Source organism: Chamaea fasciata, unplaced genomic scaffold (assembly GCF_029207755.1).
Source record: "Chamaea fasciata isolate MVZ Bird 193981 ecotype frontalis unplaced genomic scaffold, bChaFas1.0.hap1 SCAF_13, whole genome shotgun sequence".
Lineage (NCBI taxonomy): Eukaryota > Metazoa > Chordata > Aves > Passeriformes > Sylviidae > Chamaea > Chamaea fasciata.
Window position 1 is genome coordinate 18,790,498 of NW_027094098.1, and position 22,963 is coordinate 18,813,460.

Genomic DNA, 22,963 nt, shown 5'->3' on the forward strand with positions numbered 1-22,963 from the left:
ATCCCTGGCAGTGCCCAAGGCCAGGCTGGACATTGGAGCCTGGAGCAGCCTGGGACAGTGGGAGGTGTCCCTGCCATGGCAGAGGTGGGAACTGATGATTTTTAGGTTTCCTTCCAACCCAAAGCTTTGTGTGTTCTGTGATTCCATTCATTGGAAACCTGCTGCTCAGTTTTACTCTCGGCCACAGGATGTCAGTTCAGTTTACACCTTGGGGCTCATCATCTTTCCTGTGCTTTGCACGCCTGTGCTCTTCTCCTGTGTCCTGCACCAAACAAATCACATTTTTTTCCAAAGGCAGGAGCCATCCTGAGGTGCTGAAGGGATCCAAAAGTCTTTACAAAAATCTATAACCACGTTTCCCTTCACAACAGAGTGGATGCAGTTTGCCTCTCTTCTCTACAACTCTGAAATATTGTTTTTTTCTGCATGAAAAAAAAGAAAATAAAAGCAAGGTGAAGAGCACAACAATCAACCATGGCAAGTCTCCACGTTGTTACTTCAACGATGCACAATCTGTTTGCTATCTGAGCACTGTAAACAGACTAATATTTCCCGAAGTATGGGATAAATCAGCCATTTAGAAGCAGCGAAGAGAAAATGATGAAGCTCCAAGTGAGTTGTGAAGCAGTGAATAAGGATGTATTACACCACGGGAAACCATCAATATTTGTTTATCGTGTCAGTGTGAGGAATAAATCTGCGGGCTAATTTGTATTCTCTTCAGTTAATTCCACTGTTCCTGATGCTTTTTGGGGCTACCCAAAAACAGAGGCCAGACAGAATTAAGAGAATAAAAAGCTGTTCTGTTTATTGAAGGGCCTTAAGGTACATTTAGGGCAGATAAAGCGCCCCAAGGGGCTACACTCAAAATGGTCTCGGGCTTTCACACTTTTATCAGTTCGGTCCATTTGCATATTGGGGCTCCATCTTCCAATTACAGCTTCAGCTAATGAAGTCATTCACCCCAAGTTTGCTGCCCCCAACTCACTTTTGTTCCCATCTCTCAGGCCTGAGGCAGTGAGGTGTCCTTGATTCCCAGGCCTGGAGAGGAATTGTTGTGTCTGCCCAAAATGGGGAAGCAGCAGCTCACACTGTGTGTGGAGTTGAGAGTTCTACACTGAAGAACTGCAGGGTTACAAACATGAAAAATACAAAAGCTGAAATCCTAAGACATCAACTCCAACCCCGGCACTACCACAGGGCTCTTCTTGAGGTGCCACTGCCACAACGGGCACCTCTTTGTCCCCCTAAGCAAAACCCTAAGGGATTTATCTGATATCATCAAAATTCTGGACGTTGCCACCACATCCCAGAATGAGTTGGGTTGGAAGGGAATTTGAGGATTATCTCATTCCAACCCCCTGCCATGGGCCAACCTCCTCCTCACAAAATTAATTAAGCCGACATTAACTAATTGCCTCACTAAGCGTTTAATTGCCCTCGCTGAGCTGCCTCCTTTCACCGAGTTCCTGTTTTGACTCATGATGGGTGTTTTTAAAGCTTGATTGGAGCTACATCAGCTTATCTCCAAATCTCACCCATCCTTGGTGGAGATGTTGGAGGTCCCTCAGCACCACTAAAACCGAGCTTTGCAAGGCGACCACTCTGCCCTGAGTTTTTGCTGCTCCTTGGTCCTTTTATTTTGCCCCCTGTATCTTTTTTTTTTCCCCTTGGTGAGATTTTCAGTTCCGTTTTTGAGCTACAGAGCTGATCTGAGTAAAAGCTGTTGGCTCACATTCCAATGGCTGTGGGAAGTCAAAATCTGGATGGCTGAGGGCTTGTAAAGAGGAAAGGTTGGAATTTAGAAGAATTACAGCTCTAATGAGCTGAAAAGGAAAAGATCTTACAGCTTTTCATGGGACCAATGTGAGAACAGAATTAAATTTTCTTTGGTTATTTGAGTGAGTTGATCATTTTATAAAAACTAGGTGAGGAATCATAGACAGCTCATTTAGTGTTCTGCTTCTCTCAAATTCTTCTGCCCACCGATATTATCTGAACTGTTTGTTCATGAAAGGTTTTCATCAAGGTCTTTTTAAAACGCTCATTTCAATATCCCGTTGTAAAGGGCTGCAAAGGTTAGGAGGGTTTGCTTTGAATCCCACTATTATTTCTTCATCAATCGTCCAATTTTTGGCATTTAATAAATGTCTGTTTGAAGGGAAAAAAAATGAAAAGTTGGATTGGTTCTAATCAAATTGGACTAAAGGTACTTCAGGAAAGCAAAGAAAGCAAACACTGGTGTGGCATGAAATAAACATGGAAGCAAAATTGACCTGCATCAAATATGCCATAGGAATCTTCGGAATAAATGGGGGGGGAAAGGAAATAAAATGTTTTCACTGTATTAGTCATTTATTAAATTGCAAGTTTCTTGGTTAGTGACATTCATCTGTGGCTAAAGGCTTTCAATTCGTATCCAAAAATCCTTTGAGTTCCAAACAGCAAAATATTCCTCTTTCAATCCACGTGCACGTAATTAAGTAGAGTGCGGAAAAGTGGAGAACTTTGCGCATATTTCATTAATTAATGGATAGGTGGTCTTACACTTCAAGAAGATAATTCAGAATGAAGCTACTGCCTTCAAATAAACATTGATGGACACTGAACTTTGGTTTTTAACTATAAATGATGCCCATTTCTGAGAAGGCAGCAAACAAGACATGCTTCAACATGGAGCTGCCTCCAAGGAAGCCTTTAAATATGAAAAGCTAACCCCAAAGAACAATTAGCAGTAAATAGTATGTTATTTAGTGCCTCTTTTCTTTGTGACCCACGTGTCAAAGAAGTGGGTTTTTCAATTGTTTCGTTAATTGCAACTGTTTAATTAATGGATCTTACGAAAAAATAACACCCACATAGTCTTTGCATTGTAAATGATTCAGTGCAGATAGTTTTTTGCCTAATTTTCACAATTCACCACTTGAACTTACTGATAATACTTTCTTAATTTCATAGTTTTTCCGTCTCCCTTGAAGAACAATGTTTCACAGCAATGAATTTTTTTTTTTCTCGACAAAATGGGCTGGGGTGTTTGTTTTTCATTTCTACTTGCACATGGTAAAATCAAATCCATTAGGAGCTCAAAACTTTCAAATTGAAATTCACCTTCCAAAGATCTCTTGGTTTCTTTGAAACATCTTCCAACGAAGTCTGCATTCTACAATAGCTTTGTTTTGGCGGCAAATGCCAAACTTCCTTCACACCTTCCACTATCCCAGGTGGCTCCAAGCCCCAATGTCCAACCTGGCCTTGGACACTCCCAGGGATCCAGGGGCAGCCACAACTGCTGTGGGCACCCTCCTCAGCTTCACAGGGAGGAAGCTCTTCTCTAAATCACTGCTCTTTTAGTTTAAAACACTGTCCCCTTCTCCTATCACCATCTGTCTGAGTAATAAGTTGCTTTTCCTCTTTTTTTAGGATCTAAAGTTAAGTTTCAGAGTCTGTTTTGTTGAGTGTTTCCCAAAACCACAACCAGCGTTTCCAGCTTTTGGGTCCTTTATTGCTTTTGCACAGAGCAACTCAGATTTGAAACAACCTAAAAAAATCTCTTTCCGAGCTGTTTTGAAATCCTTCATTTCAGAAAAGTTGAGTAAAATGCAGTACCTGGAGACATCCATCTTTTTTTTTTCCAGGATTCAGCAGAGCTGGAGAGAGGCTTCCAGTGACCTCTGCACTGCCCAGCAAGGTGTGGAACATCCACACTCTGCACAGAAGCTGCCAGCAGCTCCTCTCACCCTCTGGCCTCCCACACTCCAAACACAGACGAGCCAAGGATGCTTCCCTCAAAATTGCCTGGAGACCCCGAGGAGCAGAGCAAAAACCACTCCCCGGCTTTCTTGGCCACCAGTTTTTGATTTCCAGCTCAGCAGGGAGGAGCAGCGCTGTCATAAGGATTGCTCGCCCTTCAAGGAGATTTGGATGTGCAGAACTGAGCTCGTTTACACCGTGGGGCTGGGCAGAAGAACAGGAACAGGCTCCTCCACTCCTCTCATTTCCATATTGCACCCAGGCAATGCATTGGATCACAACACTTAAAATGACAAAACCCTCTTTGTTTTAATTGAATTTTTTCATGAAAGAAGAAAAAAAATAAAAAAACCCCAACCAAAATAAAACCCCTCTCACATCCAGCCCTTCAGATCTCGAAATACCCTTGACCTCTAGATACCTTTCCTAATAAAATCATTTCAAATTTCATTACTTGTTTTCAGATAATCAAGTGCATTATGTGTCCAGCGGTTTATTTAAACCTCGGCGCATTCCACGGAGTCATTTTAATGTCAGTTGATTTAGCAGCAGTTAAATCTCACACAAAGGGAGGGAGACAAGGACAGCTCTGTTTGTTCTACCTGCACAATAAATGTACAGAACATATAGAGGAGTTAAACAATAACTCAGAATTACATCTAAACAGACAAAAGCAAATTCTCAAGGTCTTATCCTCTACTTGTGGAAATCTCTAAAGGACTTCCTAAGAAATAGAAACCAGGAGGTAACAAGGAGTAAAAAATAAAACACAAGGCAAATAACAAAGTGGGAAGAGGGAACTGGCAGCACAGCACAGCCTGGAGAGAGGGATTAGAGCATGGACCAGGCAGTGGAAGATTTTTATCAAATATCCTTCAATGACCGACAGGTCTGCTGCGTACAAAACCTTGTGTACAGTACGAGAAAATAAATCAATTCCAAATTCAACCAGCTTGAATAAAAATATTCAAATGATGCTGTCTCATAACCTATTAATCAGAGGCCACAGTGAGCAAGGGGTGAGGAAAAGTGGCTACAAATACTCTTTATCCTCTCTTTCCTTTGGGACATATTAATGTAATCCTTTTAGGGTGGATGGAATGCAAAGAACTAAAAAGTGCTCCCTCTTCCCCAGGTGCAGGGAAGTCCATGGTAATGGATCAGAGGCAGTCTTTATGGACAGTAGATGGACCAGGATATTCCCAACTGAACATGAAATGGAATTTAAGAGAGATCTGCAGACCCCTCCAGCCCCTCAGAGAAGCATTTGGTACCAGAGGCATTGATGGGAAACCCGTCTGTAAACTTCTATTTGGGAAAATAAAAACTCCATTAAAAGTAATCCCTCATCTTGGGTTTTTCTCAATACACAGATTCAGGAAAACTTCACCAGCAATGTTCTGAACGAAAATTAACATTGTTTGCAAAAGAAACTTGTGTGAAACATTGGTGAAACAGTATTTCCTCTTTATCTGATTTAATTGATGTCATTGAGACACAGACTCCATACTTCGAGAGTTTTTGGGAAAGTCATTGTGATTTGGCACCCACTAAAACCGAATGTAGCTTTCTTTTGTATTTGTGATGGACAAACAGTCCTGAGGAGTCTCATCCAGGCATTTATTCATGGGAGTAGAGGTCCAGGTTCACAGCTAGAGACAGCAAAGCTGTAAAACCAAGACTTCATTGGGTTTGTAGCCTCTGGAGCAGAATCCTGCTGAGCCAAAGCCATTCTGGATCTGAGGAGCTCCATGGATTCACTCCCCGAGCCTGATCTGACTCCTGCCTACGAGTAAACCTTGAGTAAAGAGAGATTTGGAAGGAAGGGGAGCAAATATCAAAGAACTATGTGCAGCAGTTCCATAATCTTTCAACATTGATCTTTAAGGGATACATGAGACACAAGAGAAGGCTCCGAGGTAAAATTCACTCTTAAAAGACCCTATTGATGAGTTAATTAGGCCATTCTCTTGCATCTGGCGGAGCCTTACCCGGCAGACACTGTTTCTACCTTCAGTCCACTTTAATTAATACCAGCAAATCGTTCCTCCCTTTTCTGAGTGGGCAGGGAAGCTCATCCTGAGTGTGACAATCAAACAAACTGTGAACAAAGCACTGCAGTCTGATGGGCAGAGTTGAGAAAAATTAAAAGCGATGTATTTCTAAGGGAATCACCAGTGAGAGAAGTGGGTTTATGATTTCTTTTCAAGCAGGGACAATATTTTTTTAAAAAAATTGGAAACCCAAACATTTTTTTCTACACGCTGCAACAGTGTGCGTATCCAAAGCTTTATTGGTAGTGAGCAGCTTTTATCTGATCCCTCATGAAAATCACCCTCGAGGAGCAGTGAGCCATAGTATTTCATCAAGAATCCCTGGACCTAAAAAATCTGCAAAGCTCTTGGGTGCTCCTGTCTATTTTTATGTATTTTATTAAACATGTCTTCAAGTGCTGCTCAGTAACCACTGGGCCCTCACACTGAGATGCCTTTTTAGCAGCAGCAGCAGAGGAAAAACGAATGTGGGCACGACATATTTGCCTGAATAAATATAATTATGTTTCCTTGTAGTTGCTTGATGCGGTGACTATTACAATTTACCACTTAGCTGGAGAGCTTGCTTTAAAACCCAAGAATAAAGGCTTGTCTGCCTCAAACTGATGCTCAGTTCTGTCTGAATGCATCCATTCTCTCCCCGTCTTCGTGCAACAAATGCTTTTCTGCTCTCCATAATAACAGCTGCAATTACGTGGGTTTTAGTCTCATGATAAACTTGTGCAGAGGTGATAACAGCTGCACTGAGGGAGTGGAGCAGGTTTTGCTGGCACTGGAGGCATTTTCTCCCTGGGTGGTTTCTCTCCGGGGCTTGGTAAGTTGGAGTTTGGTGGCAGCAGATCCCTCAGTGTTCACATTCACACAATGAAGTATTTCTTATCTATGAATATTTCTTATCTATTCATAGATAACCATTTTTAGATAACGATAGTTAAGCATTTTTCTAAACATTTACTGCATCTCCAAGCTCTCTGAAGGTCAAATTTTGATGCCATTGGATTGGGGGAGTTGAGTCTTATTTTGTTTTATTCAATTCAGCAGGACAGGAAGATGAGAAAACGGGCAGAAAAACCTTTGGGGCTCCAACTGCAAACTCTTTTTAAATGGTGTTTATATTGAAAGCAACTCAAAAATGCATTTTGGTTTTAATCAGTTTTCATCCATCTTATTTCAACCTCACTGAGTCCTGAACCTGTCTCACTTTCTTTTACTTTCTCTCCTTTGTTCACGGCAGAAACATTGTGAGATCTCACTCGGGGTAGGTCATGTTGCACAGAGACAAATATCTTGTCTTCCCTGCAGTGAAGCTGAGAATATCTTAAGCTTTTTATTTTTTATGAAACAGAAGTTCAAAAGTTCATCTTGCATAGGATTCAGCCGTGGTGAGGAAGAAAGGGAAAAGTCCTCAAGAGATAAGTGGTGTAACAATGAGAAACTCAAAGTCAGCCTTGTCTAGGGGATGATTCTTTTTAATTGGCACACAATTAAAGCTTTGCTTCTCCCTCTCTCTGGAGGTGTGGTTGTGCCAGCTTCTGGAGTAATCTTAGAAAAATGGCAGTGGAGAGGACCTGACAACCACTAATGACTAACTCCTTTTTATTCCTCAAGAACACCAGAATTCCTTTTTCCCCTGAAAACCCGCAATTTTCACACAAGTGCATCAGTAATCAGAAGGGATTGTGAATCCAGTCTCAGTGCTGGGCCACACAATTCCAGTCTTGGAGTCTTCTGTAATTATAGTAATTAACTTCCCTCATTTTCCTCTCAGCAGATATCATTGCTTGGCATTTCTTGTCCTTCGTGTATCTCCTGTTGCTCATTACTTCTGTCCAAAGCAAGTTGTGCCAAATCCCATCCTCAGTCTCATCCTCCTGGTTTTGTTCCATCATGGCTTAAATCGAGTGGTTCTGCTATAGAGGGAAAAGGATCCAGTCCCAAATTATGGGTCTTTTCCTGGCCAAATAGCACAATATGTAAATATCTGAGGGCAATGGAGCAAGTGAGAATGAAAATTATAAAAACTAGTGGAATTAGGAGGGGAATGGAAATCTGTGTGGGAATTAGGAGGGGGAGGAAAGAAAGATCTGTCTGTAAGGAAAGAGGATGAAACAAACTCATCATTCTTCTCTTGACCTAACTTAAAGGAATCTTTTGTAGACACTGTGCTGTAGATCTTTCTTATCTCGCTCTACTCAGTTTTGTTTGTCTAATATCTGCTCAGCAAGTGCCTGACTTTATTTGTCTTCATCCCCCTCTATAGTCTCTGCTATTATATATCTTTGTTTGACTTACATTTCCTTAGGAGATTTCCTCTGACGTTGTTCATCTTCATTCCCCGAATATCCACTGAGCAGCAGCTGCCCGACATTGCTCAGCCTGGATCTCCTCCCTCAGAATCAGCAGCAGTTCCCTGCACTTGTCCTTCTTCATTTGCCACCTCCAAAAGTCACCTCCACTTAAGTCCATTAGAAACCATCACCTAACAGGGCTCAGTTCCTTTTCACTTCCCAGGACATCCAGCAGTCATCATCTGGCACCATTGGCTTCAGTCTTCAGAATTATTTGTTTTTTACACTGGGTCATTCCACAGATGTCCATGCGTGGCCTTGCTTTGGGCTGTCCCACCACGTTGGGGAAATTCCTGCTCTAGTTGTGTCACCTTGGGTTTCATCATCACAGAATCCCAGAATGGGTTGGGTTGGAAGAGACCTTAAAGATTGTGTCATTCCCACTCCTGCCATGGGCAGGGACACATTCCCCTGTCCCAGGCTGCTCCAAGCCCCAGTGTCCAACCTGGCCTTGGGCACTGCCAGGGATCCAGCAGCAGCCACAGCTGCTCTGGGCACCCTGTGCACCTCTCCACCCTGACAGGGAAAAGAATTCCTTCCCATTATCCCATCCATCCCTGCCCTTGACCTGTCACTCTATCTCTTATCAATTATCTCTCTGCATTTTTCCTGTCCTCGCCTTCAGCCACTGGAAAGTCACACTTAGGTCACCCCAAAGCTTCTCCTCTCCAGGCTGGACAATCCCACCTCTCCTGAATTTTCTGTGGTGAAACCTGCAGGCCTAAATCTGTTAGAGAGGTGTATTGTTCCTATAAAAAAACCTACATGTGGAATAAGGAATCAGGCTGCTACAAAATGAGATTAATTCAGCTGTTAACCATCGTTCTCCAACAGTTCTAGAGAATATCTGAGGGATTAGTCAGGAAAGTCTTGAGGAGACTTTGGATATTTGTTGTGTTTCTCACATAGCTTGAACATAAGGGAAAGGAAAATGTGTGTAAAGCTTCTCAAACTCAAAAGAGTAGTTGCAAATTCTTCTATAATATTTCATGATGGGTTTTATGTCCACAGTTTTATGAAATATAGGAAAAATAGCCTTTAAACCAGGTAGCTCACAATTACAAGCAGGAAAATGTTGTATTTTCTTTCCCATGTGCCATGAGAAATCTGAAATATTTAATCTGCCATAAGGACTTTTTAAGATAAGAAATCCAATTGAAAGAATTTCCGAATTCCCAGATTTAAATCCCAAGAATGAAGAAATATTTTCAAATCAAAGCTTTCATTTAACAAAAGTGTTTTGGAGAGGTGTTGTAAACAGATGTGTGGTTAACGAGATCCAGGATCATCAGTTTTAAATATTCAGTTGGTGGTTTTTTTCAAATTTCCATTGCTCTCTTGAACTCAGACTAAGAAAATATATCGGACTGAAAATTTGAATTGCTCTTGAAGTGTAACTGAGCTCTGTAATTTTAGCAGTCATATGTTCATCAGGATGAAGAAACAGCATTTTTAAATTCACGGCACTAAAAATGAAATAGTATTTTAATGGGGGAAAAAGAGCCCTTCTGAAAAACAGCTGTTACCTTTTTGTTTTATCCAGCCAGGAGCAATATTTCCTGTCCGAGTCTCTGGTGGCTCTGTTTGGATGAACATGACTAAAATGCATCTTTTTGAAAATTTCAAATTTCATATCCTATCGTAGCCGAGAGCCCAATTTCACACATTGGACTTGTCGAACTCAAAACCTGCTTCCCTTTTTATTTCTTCTTCTGCTTTCAGCCCAACACATTGTTTTTAAATTCAACACAAGCTGAGGGAAAAGAGCTTTATTGAGAGCTCAGAAAAGGTGACCAGGAGCTGGAGAATGTGCAGAGACACACCGAGGTTTTCTGGGAAATTCCTGATTTTCTGGAGGTGACAAATTGGCCAGGGGTCACCCTGGGAGGAGGAGAGGAGCAGAGTTCATGGGTCTGTGCCCAAGTTATTCCCAGCTCAAGGACTCAGCTCCCCACGTTCAGGTTTGTGTGGATCAGGGACAGGAAAGGAAGAGTTGTCTGTGTTAAATCATTGGAAATGTGCTGCAGTGAAAGCCTGCAAATGTCCACGTTCATGGCAGGAGGGAGAAATTGGGTTTTTTCAAAGAGAAATTCAAGAGAAATTGCCTTTTTTCCCCTTTTTATACTTTTTTTATTCTTCTATTGCATTCATTTATTTTTTTTTTTAATAATGAGAACTGTGATACTCAACACAACCTAAGCTACACTCAGTCTTAAAGACTATTAAATCAGCAAAATGATACCCAGGCTTGAAATTATGTTGATATTTGAAGATAGGAATACCACAAATAAGTAACCAAATAAATAAATATTAACAGCTTCACCAGAAAATGGATCCTGATCTGAAAATTTCTGAGAAAATTGGGGTTTGAGGAGGATGCTTAAGTTCAAGTCAAACTTTGGATCCAGGCTTCAGAGCAAAAGTGCATTGGGTTTTATATGTTTAGTGCATTTTCCAGACTGCATTTTCCCCTCTTCCAAGGTCCAGATTTGTAGATTATTTCAGAATTAGGCATCGCTGGGATTACTCCTGAAGCAATGCCACTTCCATGGATGTTTTATTCTCTATTTTACTCTCTTCTACATTCTCTATTCTCATGGTCCATGAAAAAATAACCTCATATGTGTTTATCATTATTTATCCTTAATAAGGGCCAGCCCTTAGCGGGAAGAAACCACAAGAAATTTATTGGAGGTGTTTTTTTTTTTTTTTCCAATTAGGTTTATAAATAGGTAAATAAGTGCTGAAGAAGCAAATAAACAATAATTTTGTGTGTGTTTGCAACGTTTTTGTCACTGAAAGCCTGCTCAAATGAATGCATTCCCACCAGCACAAATAAATGTTTCACTGGGTTACAATGGCAAAATGAAACTCAGCATTTCAACACTGCCACGGTTTAGTGAATGCAGGATCTCGGTCCCACCATGCTATTATCAATTTTTGCTTGATGAGGATATCTGTAAATATCAAACTAGAAATCCATATATTGACTGAGCTCTTTGCTTTGGGGTGCTCCAGCGCTGCAGGGCTGCATCTATGGCAGCCAAAAAATAAATAAAAAAATAAAGGGCCTTTCTGCAGGAATCTCCCCCTGGAGAAGATTTGGGGGTTTATTGTCTCACACTCCGCCACAACCACATGCATTTTACAATGTATTTCACAAAAGCCAGTGGGAATTCCTACGAGTTTTTAAGCTCTGCATAAACCCAGCACGAGCAGCAGCCTCCAACCCATCGCCTGGTTTTTACCAGAGCAGGAAAAGGAGTGGGGAAGCCGTGGGGAGTTTTGTCGCAACAGGACACGAAATAAAGATGCTTGACCCCAGCCAGGAGGCAGTAAAAATCAGAAGGTTGTATTTACAATTCATCCAGCCCTTTTATAACATGCTGAGAAGACGCATTATTGATCTGTAGGGCTGAGACCTCTCCCATTGGCTCAGCAACAGAAATAGCAAACAACACCTGTTGTCATGGGAAAGGAACATTGTTTACACAAGGTTGTTTTGGGAAAAAGAGAAACCTGTTGAAAAGTTTCCCTTGGGAAGAGCTCAGCAATTCTCAGGCTCAGAAAAATTCTCAGGTCCACAGAGTTTGAGAGCGGCACACACGGCACCGAGGGCAGCGCCGAGGTCTGGCTGCAACCAGCAACAACCAGGAGACTTCCAGCCCTGCCAAGGAGCTAAAAGGAGCTAAAAGGAGCTAAAAGGAGGTGGTGGCAGATGGAAAATGAGGGCGACTCCGTGTCCTGCTCCATCTGCTTCCAGTCATCCCCAGGACAACGCGGTGAAGCCGCGTTGAAGAGGCGGCAATGGGGAGAGAAACGTTTGTGGCGCTGCCGTAGAGAACAAAACTCGGGCTCTGCAGGAAGGTTTGAAGTAGAAGTGTGTGAAATTTGTTGATTTTGGCGGTGTCCAGCTGGGAATGAAGTCCCAGGGGATGCTCCCAGGTGGAGCCACACCTTGGTGACTTCCAAGAAACGTGTGTGCCTTCAAAAGACAGCCAACAACTGCTCACAGCTGTCCTACCAGTGTCAAATCCCTCAGGGATGGGGTGGGAATTCTCCTGGGCAAGGCAGAATCCACAGAGGTCAGGGTTGTGGCGTTCCCTGAGCCCCCCAGGCTTTGTGAAATCCCTTGGGGATGGGCTGTAAGGTTGGAATTCTCCTGGACAAGGAAGAATCCGCAGGGGTCAGGGCTGCGTCACCCACTGAGCCCCCCAGCCCAGCCAGAGGTGATGTTTGGCTTCACTCCCAGCAGCTTTCACACAAAAACAGCTTTCAGCCACAAAGGAAAGAGCTCCGAGGACCAGGGCCAGAACAAGAGGAAAACAAAAAGGATCTGGATGTAGCCCTAAAGGTCTGGATGTAAAGAGCTGCTCTGGGGCCAATGTCTGCACGAAATCCTGCTCTGGATGTGCTCTGGGATGAGCCTCCAGCCTGGGATAAACTCACCATGAAATCCTGCCCTGGCTGTGCTCTGGGATGATCTGGAAGTCTGGGATAAACTCACCATGAAATCCTGCCCTGGCTGTGCTCTGGGATGAGTCTGGCAGCCTGGGATAAACTCACCATGAAGTCCTGCCCTGGCTGAGCCCTGGGATGATCTGGAAGTCTGGGATAAACTCACCATGAAGTCCTGCCCTGGCTGTGCTCTGGGATGAGCTTGGGATGAGCTTCCAGAGCTGCTTTTGCCACGCAGGTTGTTCAGCAGCTGAGGAGCACTCAGACACCGAGGGCTGTGGGCACATTCCTCCTCTTCCCATTCCTGAGATTACCTCCCGTGCTGGCCACGTGTCCATGGATGAAACCGAGGAGCATCCAGCAGAAAAATCTGCCCCTGTTCATCCAGTGACTCCCAGTTTCCCTGGAAGTACATGGGACATGATCACTCATTTACATTCCAGGGCTTCAATTTAAGTCCCAAACATCAGTTCCCCTTCATTTGCTGGTGTTTGTGTATCCATCAAAGAGGGAAAGGCACGGAGCCTGAGCTGGGCAGAGCAGGCACAAAGGAGCTCAGGTCAAGAAGGAGGCAGCAATATTCTTGGAAAGCTCCATTTCATTTATCCACATGCATTTTCTTACTAGTTCTTGCTTCCCAAGGACTCTTCTGGCAAGTTTGATTTTGCAAGCTTGGCTTTATTTTATTTCTCTTAAGAAAAAGCCAGGCTAAGAGGTCACCCACTGGGATCTTTTGAACTGCTGCTTCCCCAGCTGTGAGTGCCTTGAAAATGATTCTCCAAATATTTTCCGCAGCTCTTTATACCAAGAAAAATATTAATGCCGGAAACATTTGAAACATAAATAAGAATATTTTTTTAGATACAGACAAATTTCTGGGTTTTTTTCAGGGGTCTGCTGTATTATGATAAATATTCTTTAGTCCTTCTTCAAGGAGCACATCATCAAATGAAGTTTTCTGTGTTTCCATCTGTGAATTCCAGCATTTTAAGGCAATTTTTTAGCATTCAGAAGTCACATTGCTATTCCTTGCATTCTGTTGACCTCGGCTAGGTGGTGGTTTAATGGCTGGAAGACCATTTCCCTCTGGATATCCTTCCCCTTCCCACCTGCCCTGTGCACCAGCTGAGCCACATCTGTGCTGGTTCATAGAATCCTTGAATCCCAGAAAGGGATTTTAAAGGGCTTGGTAAGGGATTTTAAAGCCCATCTCAATCCCACCTCTTGCCACATCTTCCACCAGACCAGGCTGCTCCAAGCCCAGTCCATCCTGGCCTTTATGAGTCCTTATCCCACTGGTCTCCAGCAGAGCCATAAAAAATGATAGGAATCATCATTCCCTGAATTCCTTGTTTCCATCCTGGAGCCTTCACCTCCCAGCTTTATGCCATGTTGATGCTTTCTGCAGTCGATAAAATCTCCTCCTCCCCACCAAATATTTCCCCCACATGTCTGGAAATCTTTGCTGAAGGCTGGGATCTAATAAAGGATCCCTGACTGCCAGCCATAGCGTGAGGTTTTCAAGATTTTTGGTATGGAACAGATTGAGAACTCGCCAACACTTGTGTGGTTTTTTTAAAAAAAAAAAAAAATAGAAGTGCCAATTCATCAAAAGTCTCTGTAGGACACAAAAAAACAACCGCAGAAAATCTCCCTGTTCCAGGAAAAAAATGGGTTTGAAGTTGTTACATCATCTCACTTCACACTCTGAGTAAAATGTTTCATTTTTTTCGAATTTAATTTGAATTTTAAATTTTCTTTTCTGCTGAAATTTCAGAAGACCAGATGAGTAAAGAAAAACTTCAGATTAAAAAGGGTCACGTGCTTGACATGATCCAATTTTATTTCAGGCCATCATTTAATTCAAATTTGGTTTTGCCACCAAATACATTAAAACCATAATGAAATCACTGTTTATCCACGCAGCTCTGAGGACACAAAGGACAAATCCTGATCACTGAGCACATTCCATCAGAATCCAGAGGCATTCCAAATTTGTGGCAAATCCTTTTTTTTTTTTTTTTTGGCAAATTTTAGGCTGATTTTAAGGCAAATCAGCCTTTCTAATGCAAATCAAAAGGAAATTCACTGACCTTTTTTAGGAGTTTGTGGCTATATTTTGGATTTTGGAGGGTTCACCTCTCCCTTTCTCCATCCCTGGTCTGAGGGCAGGCGCTGCCTCTCCCCCAGCTGAGAGGAGAGCTCTGGAAAACGGCAGCAGCTTGGATTGTTTCTGACTTTGCTTTCACACTTCCACGAGCTCCCAGGATAAGCTTTTCCCAATGTCTTTATGAGAACCTGAACATTTGGTCCTGACAACCCCCAGGGCAATTGATACTTTTGAAGAATTTGCAAAACCTACTGAAGCCTGACCTTTCTTTTCTGAAATCTTGTTGACTGTATTTAATTCTGTAGATTTTCCCCTCCTTTTGTTTTTTTTTTCTTCCCTATGTGATCTTCAAATAACTTTTGGCCACTTTCTCTCTAAAATGATGCAAAGTTCTCTGATCTTTTTTTTAGCGCAAACCTAAGATGGATTTTTTTTTTTTTTTTTTTTAAATAATGGGGTCAGGCAGCTCCTTTCCAGTCTTGCAGGGAGTTATTCATTTTGTAAACCTACATTTTGTTATTATTTAGTGTGCTTTATTTTTCCCTTTTAAGTGGTTTGTTTTTATAGAAATTTCTGGCCAGAAGCACAGCTTTGAGCATTTCCCCATCCCTGGAGGTGTCCAAGGAAGGCATTCAGTGCTCTGGACTGGGTGACAAGGTGGGGAATGGGGACAGGTTGGAGTTGATGACCTTGGAAGCCTTTCCCAACCTCAATAATTTTGGGATTCTGTAATTCCATGGATTTAGATACACTTATGAGAAGTGTCTCTTTGTTCTCTGCTTGTGGTTTTGTATCATTTCATTAAAACAAACAAACAAAAAGACCCCTAAAAAATCCCAACCAAACAAAAAACAAACAAAAAAAACAAAAATGGAAAACAAATTTTTTTTTTAATTCTGATAAATGAGTGGCAATAATGTGAATCTTCCAGGAGTGGGAGGGAAAGGTTCTTGGAGAAATATTCCATTTCAAATACAGAACTCTCCCCATCCACCTGTTATTTTGCTCCTCAACACTTCATGGCTGGTACAAGAATAATCCAGCCCTTCATTCAGATGGTCTGGGAACTGAGCCTTGGTTCCTTCAGCATTTTAAAACCCCACCTGTTTCTGTCATTTTCACTCACTTTGAGTACTGAAATTTTTCCCAGGAACAAACACCTTTTCTGAAATCATTCCATTATATTTTATAAGTGTCAAAATCATTGAAATCCTCCCCAGCATTTCAGATTTTTTTTTTTCCAATCCTGCATCTGCTTCCTCAGCCCATCCCAGAGGTCTGTCAGAGCTCCCACTCCAAAACCAGGGGTTTATACTGATTTGTTTCCCACCATCCCTTTCTTTTACCACCATACCCCAAATACAAAATTGTTTTGCTTCCTTTTAACTCAGTCGAGACTATTTTACTGAATTGGGGGACATTGACATGATGGGCTCTTCATTGCTGCTGAGAAGATATTTTTATTAAGTTCTCATCTCTTCTGCCTCTTGCACATCCTTCTAAATTTGCATTTTGCATTTGACAAGAGCAGGAATACATCAGAAATTGTGCTGCTGGGCACAGGCATGCCAATAGCATACATTTTACTTTTTATTATTTTTCTGCCTCTATACTTCTGCCTTTCCACAGAGTTTCTGGGATGGAGGAAACGAATGCTCAAAGGTGCTGATTAACTGCTGCCCAGGGAGGAAAGAGAAAGAGGAGGGAAATTGGAAAGAATAATTGAAAAATGAATGAAAAATCACAGTACCGTGCTTCCACTCACTGAGTTTTCCCCCTGTCCTTCCTTTTGACTTGCCCATTTTACACCTGAACCTGCCCAGGCAGGACCTGCTGCTGATTTAGAGTGGAGAAACCTGATTTGGATGAGACTCCACAGCATCCATGAAACCCGAATTAACTCTAATAATGACGCGTTTAACGTGATCAGACAACTGCCATGTGTCCAGAGACGTTTGTCAAACATATTGACGCCACAAATGGTCTCGTCTGAAATCAGCCTGAAACGAGATAAGAGAGGATGGGCTGCTGAGGTGGAAGGTGACCTTTGCACACCTGTATCCCATGGCTTTCCCTGCCGGGCTGCTCCAGGAGTGGCACATTCCCGGCTCCCCCAGGCACAGGAAGAAATGAGGGAGCAGAAGCGCAGGGCAGAGCGCTCAGAGGATGCTCAGGGAGAGGAGAGGAGCGGGAGTGTGTCCGTGGGAGGCTGGCAGCAGCAGCAGGAGCTGCAGGTTGGGGAGGAGACGAGCCAGCCCAGCCCCTGGATTGAGTCCCTGCAGGATGTGGCTGTCCCTGCCCCCTCAGCAGTGTGGGATGTTCAGGAATAAACTGGGATTCTACGAGTGGGGGATGCTGTGAGGCAGCAGCTCCCATGGCAAGATCAGTCCCACTCCAGTGAGCAGCCCGTTCGTGAGGGGAGTGTGGGAAAGCCCTGGAAATGTTCTGGATTTGCGATTTCAATCTTTTCTCCCCCTGAATCAGGGTATTTTTAGTTTGCTCTTTAAAGTACTGTGCGTTCTCATGAACAAAGCAGAGCTGGCACGGGGCGTTGCTGGACAAAACAGGAGGGCAAGAGAAAGTTGCCACTGGGGGCTGTGCCCTTGGACACACTCAATTCACCTGCTCCTGAAGTTTCAGCCCTCCCTCTTCCACAGGGCTGGAATAACGGCACGAAACCGTGCGGTGGAACCTGATACTTTCATTTTACAGCCATTTATAGCCAGCCTGTCACAAGGCAAAACCCACCTTAAAACTCAGAGCAAGGCATTCCCAGCCCCGCACTGCTCTGACCGCCTCAGACAGCTGTAAGCTGCCCCATCCCTTCCCATCTGGATTGGGCAAACACGAGGCTTTTGCATCATTCTTGCAGAAGGATCAATCATTTTGCTGCCATGAGTGATGAGCTTTTTCCTTTTTCCCTTTCCCACCTGCCTGCTGTTGGGTGGTGCCGTGGGGAGCTCTCCACCTGGATGTGGTGGCCCTTTCCCAGAGTTTCAACTGGAATTTCAACTGGAATTTCAGGGCCACCCATGGCAGGCTCGGCTGTCCCAGAGGTGATGGACATGGTGGCCACCATCCAGGTGGTGAGAGTAGCCACAGCTGCCATCCCAGGCCCTGGGGAACAGCTCCTGCTCAGCAGCTGCTCCACAGGAGGGAGCAGTTCCCATGAATTTCTCCGCAATTTCCATGAATTTCAAAAGCCTTGAATCCTTCCAGCCCCGAGCCGCAGCTGTCTGTGTTTGAATGCAGGAAGGGAGAGTCAGGAATTCAAAAGCGTTTCATGGAGACTGAGTATGGGGCTGATTTTTTTTTTCTTTTTTTCTTTTTTGTCTGCGCTCACCAATATATTTGGGTAATTGAGGAGAAGCCTGAAAGGTTCATAAACAGAAAAGACACAAATAGTCCTTTCCTCAGTGCTCAAAAAACTTCTCTGTTTTTCCTGATCCCAGAGTTAAAGAGGATGTCTTCTTCAGAAAAACAGAACCCACCAGTCTTCTTTTCTGCTTAACCTTCCCTTTCTTTCTGAGCATCTCTCCAGGTTCCCTGAATTCAAGGCAGGGCAGTAATGGCTGATCTCTTTGCATGGCTATGGTGAAATTAGGCTCCCTCAGCTCTCAGACCCCTGCAGAGAGCTCAGAGAAAAGCAGCAATGTCGACAATTCCCTCACTCTTTTGTTCTCCCCAAATTAAATCTATTCCACACAAAACCCGAGTTAATCCCAGGCAGAAAAGCGGGTGTTGTCCCCAGGTGAGGTTGGACATGTAAATACTCAGGTCATTGTAACCCAGACTTCAAAAATCAATCTGGAATTCCTGAGTGATGCACGGCCTGATTTCCCAAGTTGTCCTGTCATGCTGGAGCTCAAATAGGATTTATTGGCTTGATGAAAAAATTGCTGGTGAAGTTCTGCAACTTGTGCTCCCCACAAAGCCCAACCAGGCAACCAAACCAGCCCAAAATCCATCCGAGGGGAATCCTGCGGGATTTGAGATGTCCTGATCCCAAACCTCACAAGGTCATGAGTGTTCTTCACCCTCCTCCTTCCTTTTTGCTGGAAGGATGAAAATGAAAATGTCAGTGCCAGCAGAAAAGCCAGGAGATCCCTGGATTTCACCAGGGGAGGCACGTGGAGGGAGGGCCGTGGTTCATGGGACACCTCAGGAGTGATGGCAGGTCCTGTGTCACCTGCATGGTGTGGTCACATCCCATAATACCTGACAAAACCAGGGGTCCTGCCTAAATTCTTATTTTCACTGCACATTTTTCCTCATTAATGATCATGTCCCACTCCCCTTTCCATCTGTTTGGGTGTCAGGTGTGGGACCCAGCAGCTCCAGAACATTCATTCCCAACTAGTGGCTACCAGTGGGGGAAATGAGGCTCCTTGGTGAGTCTTTATTAGCTGTGTTAATTGTTTGACAGATCGTTATTGACTGTCATCCCGGGCACGGCAGATGGCCAGTAAAAGGCAAACTGTGGCTCGCTGCCTTTTTGTGGCATCTTGATGGCTCTTAGATTTTAAAGGGGAAAAAAAAAAAAAGCATTGTCATTGTATCTGGGATCATTCAGGAGAAAACGAGATAAATTCTTGAATTCTAGGTTTAGTTTTAATTGAACTTTCTAGCAGAAAGTGGCCCTGCCCACGGCAAGGGGTTGGACCTAAATGATCTTTAAAGTCTCTTCCAACCCAAACTATTCCATGATTCTATGAATTATGCAGGAAGATGGCAGCTGTGGCTACAGGTCTGAATCCTTCAAGCATCTGTAGATCTTTTTTTCCAGTGAAAAAAGTATCAAGGGATATTAAAAAAAAAAAAAAAAGGAATGAGGACCAATCCATACTCTGAGGAATGTATCACAAAACTTGGGTTTGGTTTTTTTTTTGGCTGAACAGAATCTTTTTTTTCTATGTGAAATGTGGTTTCTGTGAGATTTTGATTTTCCATGGAGATGTTTTGGATGCCAGCACTCATCCTGCTGCTGCTGAAACCAAACCAGGACATTGCTTTGCGGGGATCCCAAGACAAACCATCCCTGTCCCCAGGTGAGGTGGGTGAAGCTCTTCTTCCCCTCCTTCCTTTGGGAAGGTCCATGATGAGACCTTAAACCAACACAGATTTTTCTGTTTCTGCCTCACCTGCACTCCAGAGGTGCCACCAGGGCTGTTTCTGTTCAATCTGCTGAAGCACCTGGAGTGCCACTTCACACCCCCACCTTTTCCCCCAGTTTTTGTCATGGTTTAGCTTCCCAGCAGCGAGATTATGACTAAGCCTGATAAATGTGTGGAAACTTCGTAATTCTCCACCCACTTCCTCCAACTCTCCTGCTCTGAGTCATTCTCTGCTGAGCTTTTGACATTTATTTTGAGTTTCTTCATTGTCGTGTGGCTCCCATAACACCACACAGCGCTGAGGCACCAGAATCATCCAGGTACCACACGGGGGTTGGAACTGGATGAGTTTTCAGGTTTCTTCCAACCCAAACCATTTTATGAAATGGAGAAAGGGCATCCCTTGGGAGAGAGAAGGCAGGTTTAGCTTTCAGCTTGAAAAAATATCGATTTCTGTGCACTGCTGTGCCTGTGCATTCCTCTTTAGGAGCAAATAGGCCTGCGAGGGTGTTTTCATATAGGAATTTCAACAGCTTCTGGGAGTGAGTTTGTCACTTAAAGAATGTCCATAGACATGACCAGGAGCTGGCCAAAAAAACCCAGATTTATTCTCCCAACTCACCTGGAAACATAATGGACAGAAGGTAGAAAATGAGGAGCATAGAACCATGGAATATCCTGAATTGCAGGGGATCCCTGAGGATCATCAAGTCCAAATTGCAGCCCCATGCGCACATCCCAACAATCCCACCCTGTGCCATCAGGAGTAGGATTTGCTGTGTGCAAACCAGGAGAAAAACCTCTGCCAGCCCATGACCCTCATCATGGAGGTGAGGCATGATGTGTCCTAAATATGGGACCTTTCTCTCGATCCTCCTGCTGAGAGCCGTGCCAAAAGCCATGCTGGATTCCCAAAGGATTTGTGGCTGTGAGGATCCATCCCTGGATAAGCAGTGGGAAATCAGGTGTGTGCCCAATGCAGCTTGGCTTTCAAAGAGGATGGAAGAGACCTGTGCACACGGAGAACAAGGACAGGGGTCACTTGATCCATGAAATGACTCCCAGGTGTCATCCCAGTGCTGGGCAGGGATCTCACCCGGAGAGGATGGAGTGAGGAAAATGCTAAAGCATTCCCAGAGATGGCTCCTCAGCAGGCCTCAGGATGGTCCCTGAAAATGGAGACCTTTCTCCTCCATGGCTCTGGCTCATTGTCCATCAGGTTCAGCCAGGACACCCCTGGGGTTGCGTTTCCTTCTCTCAGCACACACCAGCTCCTGAATTTCGTGCTCTGTGTCAATGGCACCTTTCATTCTGGGTGTTTCTGTGGCAATTGCCTTGGCTGTGGCCTGCATTTCCCTCATTCAGAGCATTTCCCATCATGAATCCAGATATTTGACAGTGTTTTTCCGTGGACCTGGTGCCCCGTGTCACAGGATTATGTGCTCTGACTCAATTTTTTGCTGTTGCTATTTTGATTTCTTTTCACCTTCGAAACTGCAAGTACTTAACTCTGCTGTACAAAGACCATTGAAGAGTGAGGGCAATTGTTGAAAATGCAAAAGAAGACAACTTATAATAGCAGCAGTACTGTGGGGAACTTACCCACCTTTTTTTTTTCCTTTTTTTCTTTTTTTAAAATTCAAAGAGAGACGATGAACAACTGAGGAGGGAGGCTGCATAAGAAGGCTGTTGTAGCACAAATGCATCACATGGAACACTTTTATTCCTACATTTTGCAGTGATTTTCATGACTGGCAAGGTATTGTTTAAAATGCAGTTTGATTAAATTCAGTCAGAGGAGAAGCACTATATTAAATCTTTCAGAAAGCACTTTGTATCACACTGAGTTGCATCAGTAACACTTCGCTATGACTGCCACAAAAGCCAAGACTAAAATTGTTTAATTTTAGATGGTATATGTTTACAGCCTATAATAAGATATCAAATGTTCTCTCTCCAAACAGTTGTCTTTATCACAAGAAAAAAAGAAATCCTTTCAGACAGCGCGTGAATCTCTGCGCTTTTCCTTTTCCACCTCAGATCTCGAAAACACAAGGAGTGCACTTAGTCATTAATCAGTGACAGGGACGGTTCGACCAATGCAATTAACTGCACTTGTTCTATTAATAATCAAGCACGCCACAAATGCTGCTGCACTCAGGTGTTAATCAGGACACCGTGTAGCTCTGCGTTACTTCCCTCAGAGCGCGAGAGAGGAAATGCAGATTAATGGGAAATCAATGTGAGATATGGAAGTGTGACACGCACTTGTCAGTAAAATTCCTCTTTCTGGAGAAGACACGAAGATAATGCAGCTGTACAAAAGGCAACTCAATTTATCAGGCACTGTTACAGTCCTGACTGGTTAATGAACCCAGAAATCCTTTAATATCAGCAACTGGGGGAATAATCGCGGCTGCTGCCCTGTGTTTCACAGTTATGTGCAGAAATGCATGTGGGTGATGAAGCAGCACCCAACTCCTCCAACATCTCACTTTTAATTCCCTGGAAGGTTTGGTGCTGGCAAGGTTCAGAGGCAGGTTCAGTGTGTGCTGTGGTGTCTCTGGTGTCCAGGGCTATCCCAGAATCCATCCTCTCTCCTCCAGATCTGCTGTGCTGAGCAGGGAGCAGGGCACAGAGAAAATTAAGCTCCCATGCACTAACGAGCCCGTGCCTGCTCCACTGAACAGATTCTCCTGATTTGCCATGGAAGTGGCAGCATTTTAATATCTGCTGAGGAGCCAGGCCTTCAGCTCCTCTGGTGGCAGATACATTGGAAATGAATTCCCCAACTTTTTTTTCCTGTTTTCAGTGAAACAACCCATCCAAACTCTCCCAGAGCTCTGTTAAAGTGGCGAATGTGTAAGAGCAGAGAGGAAGCTGAGCCCTGGAGCTCTGTGCTCCTGCACAATGAGCAGTGTCATTCCCACCACGGAGGGGACAAGGACTTGGCCTGGAGTCTGCCAGGCTGGCAGGTTGATTTGGGCTTCTCTCAAAAGGAGGAGGGACCTTCGATCATTTAGGATCAGGCATGATTTGCTGGGTCATTTCAGAGTTTCATGGAAGCAAGTGTCTGGTAAAATATATACCTCAATCCTATCAATCCATTAATTGGAACCCTCCTCTTCT